The following is a 7394-nucleotide window of genomic DNA, read 5'->3' as shown; positions in this document are numbered from 1 at the left end:
CCTTTCTCCCTTTCTCCCTCCCTCCCTTCCTTCCTCCCTTTCTCCCTCCTTTCCTTCCTTCCTTCCTTCCTTCTCTCACTCCCTTTCTCCCTCTCTTCCTTCCTTCCTCCCTCTCTCCCTTCCTTCCTTCCCTCTCTTCCTTCTTTCCCTCCTTTCTTCCTTCCCTCCTTTCTTCCTCCCTCCCTCCCTCTCTTCCTTCTTTCCTTCCTTCTCTCATTCCCTCCCTTTCTCCCTCCCTCCCTCCCTTCCTTCCTTCTTTTCTTCCTTCCTTCCTTCCTTCCTTTCTTTCTTATATATATATATAAATCTTCTTTGTTCTATTATAACTCACCTTTTATTTGATGTGGGTTTTTTGGTAATCAAATATTTTGGCTGTTACCACACATGGATTGCCAATTTTCAAAGAATTAAAATGTAATAAAATTCTACAACTGCTGAAGAAACAGAATGCATACTCAGTTTTGTGAATGTAGCCAAGTGACAATCTCTAAGTTCCAAAAGCCAACTCTAAGATATGTTAGTCAGTTAGTCAGACAGCAAGTATTTAAGTGCTTACTATCTGCTTGCCACTGTGCTAAATGCTGGGGAGATCTATCTATCTACACACACATACATACATACACACATATACATATAGATAGATGGAGATACACAGAGATAGAGATAGATAGATAGATAGATAGATAGATAGATAGATAGATAGATAGATAGATAGATAGATAGATAGTTTATAGGTATATGTCAAAAATAGTCCCTATCCTCAATAGGCATACATTCTAAGGACGGGGAACAAGCGAAATAACTAGGTACATAGATATATACTGTGAAGATGGGAGGAAATCAGCACTATCTACTGGAGACCAGCTGCTGATCTACATTGCTGTGAGTAGAGTATAGTAGGAGTAATGGTAAATGATGTAGTAATACTCTATATATTATTGAGACAGTATTTAAGCCACCATGAACATTTTTACGATATCTATCACACTTCTTTTTATACAAATAGTATATTTTATTATCTATTTAATTTTCTTAAATTTTATTTTGGTTCTAAATTCTTGCCTTCCTTCCTTCTCCTCCTTCACCTGTTAAGAAGGTAAGTAATATAATAACCATTATACATGTGAAGCCATGAAAAACATTTCTACATCAACCATGTTGCAAAGGGAAAAAAAAAATTAAGCGAAAGAAAATGTTTCCATTTGCACTCAGAGTTCATCAGTTCTCTCTCTGGAGGTAGATAGGATTTTCATTATGAGTCCTTTGGAATTGTCATGGATTATTGTATTAATCAGAGTAGGTAGGTGTTACACGGTTAATTTTTGTCAAATATTGCTGTTACTGTGTACAATGTTCTCTTAATTCTGCTCAATTCACTTTGCATCAACTCACATAGGTCTTCTCAGGATTGTCTGAAACTATTTTGATTATCATTTCTTATAGCACAGTAGGAGTTGATTGCTATCATATACCACAACTTGTTTAGCCATTCCACCCACAATAAAAAGAGGTGCTATAACTATTTTTGAATATATGGCTCTTTTTCTTTGTTCCCTTTAGATTTCTAGACCTGGTAGTAGTAGTAGTGGGTGAAAGCATATGCATAGTTTTATATCTTTTTGGACATAGTTACAAATTGTTTTTCAGAGTGATTGAACCAGTTTACAATTCTACCAACGGTGCATTAGTGTCCCTATTTTTCCACATTCCTTTCAGCATTAGTCATTTTCCTTTTCTGTCATGTTAGCCAATGTGATGGGGTGAAGTAGTACCTCAAAATTATCTTAATTTGCATTTCTCTAATTATTAGTCCTAATTATTAGAACATTTTTAATGTGATTTGATAGCTTTGATTTCTTCTGATAACTAAATGGTTGAGCATTATTTTTTTGAATGAATAAGAGTAAATGTTTACTCTCATATTTAACATTACAATACAGAAGTAAGAAGGATGGAGTATGGGGCTTGGAGTCAGGAAGACCTGTGCTCAAATCCTCCCTTACATACTTACTAGCTTTCTAAACTAGTAAGCAAGTTACTTCACCTATGGGTGCCTCCTTTTTCTCATCTGTAAAATAGGGATAATAATAACACCTCTTTCACAGGGCTTTGTGAGGATCAGAGGTGATATTTGTAAAGTGTTTTTGTAAAACTTAAGGTGCTATATAAGTGTTAGTTATTATTAATATTGTTGTTATTTGTGGAGCAAATGACAGTTTATAAACACTATTAGGAGTACTGTCTAATATGACTGTCCAGTATATCCTGACTTTCTATAAAAAAATAATAAAAATCTTCTTCAAAATAAAGGGCATTGATTAAGCACTGGAAGGATCTTATTCCTCATTTTACACATGAGGAAATTGAGTCTTAGAAAGGTCAAATGCCTTGACCTAGTTTACACAATGCATTTGTTGCAGAATATGAATTAGAATCTCTGGTCTCTCAGTTCACTGATCTTTTTCACTACAGCAAGATGCCTCCCAATTCAATAAAATCTAACAAGTATATTTTATCCACTATGATCACTAGGACTTTAAGAGATAATGAGCTGCTGTAGCAAATGATATACTATTTTAAAATGTTTGTATGGGGTTATTTGGGGTAAAGCTGTCTGTGAGTTACTCTGTATAGTCAACAGATACACAGCGTCTGCTGCCCTTGGATTTGATGATCTGTGTGCAGAAGGAGGAAAAAAAAAAACAAAACCCTGAAAATCCTTCCCTTTGTATAAGTTAAATTGAAGATCCCTTGAGCGGATATTGCCTGAAGTCATTTTAGGTTGCTTGCTTCTTCTTCTTCTTTTTTTTTCTTAATTGGATCATTTCTGACCTGCCTTGCTCATTTTTCTCTTCAGCAATAACTCTTCCTTCTCGAAACCTGCTTACAGAAATATAATGTGGCCCAAATTGTGAGTGATAATCTGGAGGGACAATTATGGACACTGCCTGCTTTAAATAAAAGAGGCTTTTAAGGACATGCTTTCTACTTCTACAGGGGATTTGGATTAAATGAAAGTACATCTCTCCCATCCACAACCCTAATGTTTCTCACTGTAAGTGGGTCTTGAACCTTTCTCCTTTCTGAAAGTTGAGATAAATGTCCTTTCCTAACAGCCTAGCAATAGAGAAAGGTCACTCACTGTTGCACTCAGTGATTATACTGTCTACCATTGATACACTAGCAGGTTGTTTTCAAAGCACTGCTATACTCATTATCTCATTTAATAATCACAGAGCTGATAATCACACACCGTAAAGTTCACAAAGTGATTTATATTATACCCATTACCTCATTTGGTCCTCACAATAACTCTGTGAGGGAGACTTCCAACACAGTCAAATAGATCCATACTGTCAGAACTATCCATGGCTGCTAATGTCGAGTGACTCCTATCCACACCTTTTCCTAAGTACACCATAGGAAGTCCACTCAACAACATGATAAGGGCTTCCCAGTTTTCTTCTTCTTTTTGTTTATATTTACTTTATTTTTAATTCACAGAAAAAAATAAGCATTTCCATAACTGTACAATAAAAAAGATGATTGCACATGAAACTGTGAATCTACTTTGTACAACTTGCTATTCCCTCCAAATATATGAAAAAGTTACCTTACAAATTTCTTTTTTCTTTTTTTTCTTCTCTGCCCACCATGGAGATGGCTATCATTAGACACAAATAGATACATATGTGTGTATATATGTATGCATGTATGTATATATGTGTGTGTATATATGTATGTATATATACATGTGTGTGTATATATATACATATATATACACAACTTCTATTTATATACACATATATACATACTTTTATTTATCAGTTCTTTCTCTGGATTCAGATAGCATTTCTCTTCATATATTCTTTATTTTTAATTTGTGTATTTATAATAGTCAAAATGACTTAGCTACTCAAAGTTATTTTTATAACAGTATTGCTGTTATTGTAGAAAATGTTTTCTTGGTTCTGCTCACTTCGCTCTTCATCATCTCATGCAAGTCTTTCCATGCCTTTCTAAGATCATTTAGCTCATCATTTCTTATAATACAGGGTCAGAGGATGGGGAGGAACTCTTGGAGGGGTGGGTGAAGTGGGAGGGTGGGAGGGTAGGGGGAGAGGATAAGGTAACAGGGATAAGGTAAAAAAGAGAAGCTGAGAAAGAAAATAATGAGTAAAAATAAGATGGAGGGAAATTCATAAACAGTAATCATAACTTTGGATGTGAATGGGATGTTTACAGCCCAGCTTTCTTCTGATATATGGGGGATAACAATAGAGCTCTCTAGCTGTCCTCTGGTGATCCCTTTTCCTTTTGCCGCATGACCAGCCCACCTTCTTTTCCCATTACTCATTTCCCTGATGACAACTTGTAATGAATTATTTTGCTAGGTCAACCTCTGTGGGAAGTTCTGCAAGCTTTATTATGCCCATTTTATAGACCAAGGAATTGATACTCAACAAGGACAAGTGATTTATTTGAGGTCACGAGGTAGTAAATGACAGAACTCAGACATAACCCCATAGCTTTAAGATAATTGCTCTTGTAACAATGCACACTCAGACAGGTCAGTCAGTCAGTCGATAAACATTGATTAAATGCCTACCTTTTGCCATGCACCATGCTAAGTTTTGAGGATACAAAGAAAGGCAAAAGACAGTCTCTGCCCTTAAGGAAATCACAATTTAATAAGAGAAATAAGCTAATAGCTATGTACAAACAAGTTATATAATGGAAGATATTATAGTCTATAGGCTTCCAAAGCCTATGTAGAAACTAGTTTATATCTTTCTGTTTTAAAGATCCATTTACCAGAATCTGTTTTCAGTTCATATTTTTGATGGAAAAAGAGCCTAGTGTTCATGTTCTAGACCAGAGATTTCCAATGTCTTGGTACTGTTAAAATTGACCTTCGAATCCATATCCTTGCCAAGTCTTTCATTTGTAGTTTTCCTTTGCTTAAAACCTTCAGTATGACTATAATAAATACATAAGCCTACCTTATATGGTAGGTTTTACCATATAACTATTGGTCTTATATTATAACTATTATAACAGTCACATGTATGTTACTGTATTTCAAATACATTGGGACCATTTTTGTGATCGATAAAATATAAATCCATATAAAATGTTACTGGATTCATAGAAAATTTTGTCATATATTTTCTCAACAAGAAGATAGTTGATAATAATAATAATAATAATAACACAATAACTGTCATATGGGGGATTAATTAAATTTTTAAGTGTTAAAAAGGGAGTTCTCATTCTCAAAAACATTGGAAACTACCACTCTAAAGGTCTAAAGAGAGAAAGGCACAAATGGTTGGTGTTTACTCTTAATATACTTGGTCACTGCAGTGAACACAATCAGTCCAAGTCTCTTCTAAATGCTGCTTGGTGACAATTTTAGAAAAGACTTGAGATTTGGGAAGTATGTAGTGTAGTCACTCACCTTCCATCATTTCAGACTTACAACTCCTCCATAACTTAGAGTCTTCAAGAGCTACTTAGAGTTTAAGTAACTTGGCCTGTTCATAATTAATATGGATCAGAGACAGTATTTGAATCCATATCTTCATAAGTCCAGAGCCGGCCCTGTAATGACACCACAGCTCTTGTATGTATAACTTAAAATTCAAGCTAAGCCTTTTGAATTTTTTTTGTGAGATTCTCCTAATTTCTAGAGAAAATGCTGACACAATGCTGCAAATCTATGTGAGGGGTAGAGTTGTCTCCAAAGCTTTGGAGAAGAAAGACATTCTTCATTTCCTTCTTCTAGATTGATATCTGTGGTTCTAGACTGTCTTAGGAATCAACACCAGGAAGAAGAAAGAAAAAAGACTCTTGCAGACACACTTTGGGGGGAGGGGAGGGAAGGTCTATTTCTCAATGTGTCCCTGATTTCTAGCTTGCTTCAATAAAGACCAAGGAATTTCCTTTGCGGTATAATTGAAATCTATCTTGGTTGATCTGAGCCATCTCCCTCACACTGCCCACAGTGTGAGACCTCATACATTCATTCTGCATTTTTTCATGTAATTTTTACAAAAATGCGAAAATAAACCCTAATTTTTCATATAATCTATAGAACTCTGTTTTTGTTTACTATCTGCTTGGATATACAGGTTTACTCAATATTCTCTATTTGTAATTGTCTTTTGTGTAACCAACATTTGATGGCATAAGCTAGTAATTTAGTGACCATGGAAGATAGCAGCTTTTAATTCTAAACTAACTGTGTTTTTAGACTGGAAATATTAAGAACAGGGGTGTAAATAGATATAACTCAAGTCCTATATGTTTATGCCAAAGAAGAGCAGCTATCCTTCTGGCCCATTCTCCTACTCCCCTCAAGGCAGGGATTTTCAGCTTCCCCTAGAGAGGGTTGGTTAAGATTCCAGAGAAAGCAATGCTTCCCCTTGATCCTCTATGTTTAGGCATCCTGTGTGAACATACATATTATTCATGGAGAGTACATACCTTACATCCTCATTTATAACAAACTAAATAATATAATGATTTCATCCTAGATACTGATTCTTCTTTTGACTGTATTTTATTTTATTCTAAACTTAAGAAATAAAACAAGTGTTTCCATAACATAGTAGCATAGAAAAATAAGATGATTGCACATGAAACTGCAAATCCGTTATGTACAACTTGCTATTCATTTTAAATATATAATAAAGTTATCATGCAAATTTCTTTTTTTCCCTTTTTTTCTTCTGTCCCCAACCCCTCTGCCCTAGAGATAGCTACCATTAGACGCAAATATGTATATGTATGTAAAATATTCTATATATTCTTATATTTATCAGTTCTTTCTCCGGATGCAGACAGTGTCTTCCTTCATAGGGCTTTTGTATTTAATTTGGGTATTTATAATAGTCAAAATGACTTAGTCATTCAAAGTTGCTCTTAAAATAATATTGCTGTTACCATATACAGCATTCTCTTGGTTCTGTTCATTTTGCTCTTTATTGTTTCATGCAAGTCTATCCATGTTTTTCTAAGATCATCAAGCTCATCATTTCTTACAGCATAGTAGTATTCCATCACAATCATATACCACAACTTGTTTAGCCATGCCCCAATTGATGGGCATCTCCACAATTTCCAGTTGTTTGCCACCACAAAGAAAGCTATTATAGTTATTTTAGAACATATAGGTTCTTTTCCTTTTTTCTCTAATCATCTTTGCAAACAGACCTAGTAGTGGTATTGCTGGGTCAAAAGGTATAGATAGTTTAAAAATTTTTTGAGCATAATTCCAAATTGCTCTCCAAAATGGTTGGATAAGTTCACAATTCAACCAACAGTGAATTAGTGTACCAATTTTTGCACATTCTTTCCAACATTTGCCACTTTCCCCTTCAATCATTTTA

This window comes from Vombatus ursinus, unplaced genomic scaffold, assembly GCF_900497805.2.
Source record: "Vombatus ursinus unplaced genomic scaffold, bare-nosed wombat genome assembly UNPS02014781.1, whole genome shotgun sequence".
Lineage (NCBI taxonomy): Eukaryota > Metazoa > Chordata > Mammalia > Diprotodontia > Vombatidae > Vombatus > Vombatus ursinus.
The sequence above is the reverse complement of the archived record's forward strand: the minus strand, read 5'-3'. Positions refer to the sequence as shown.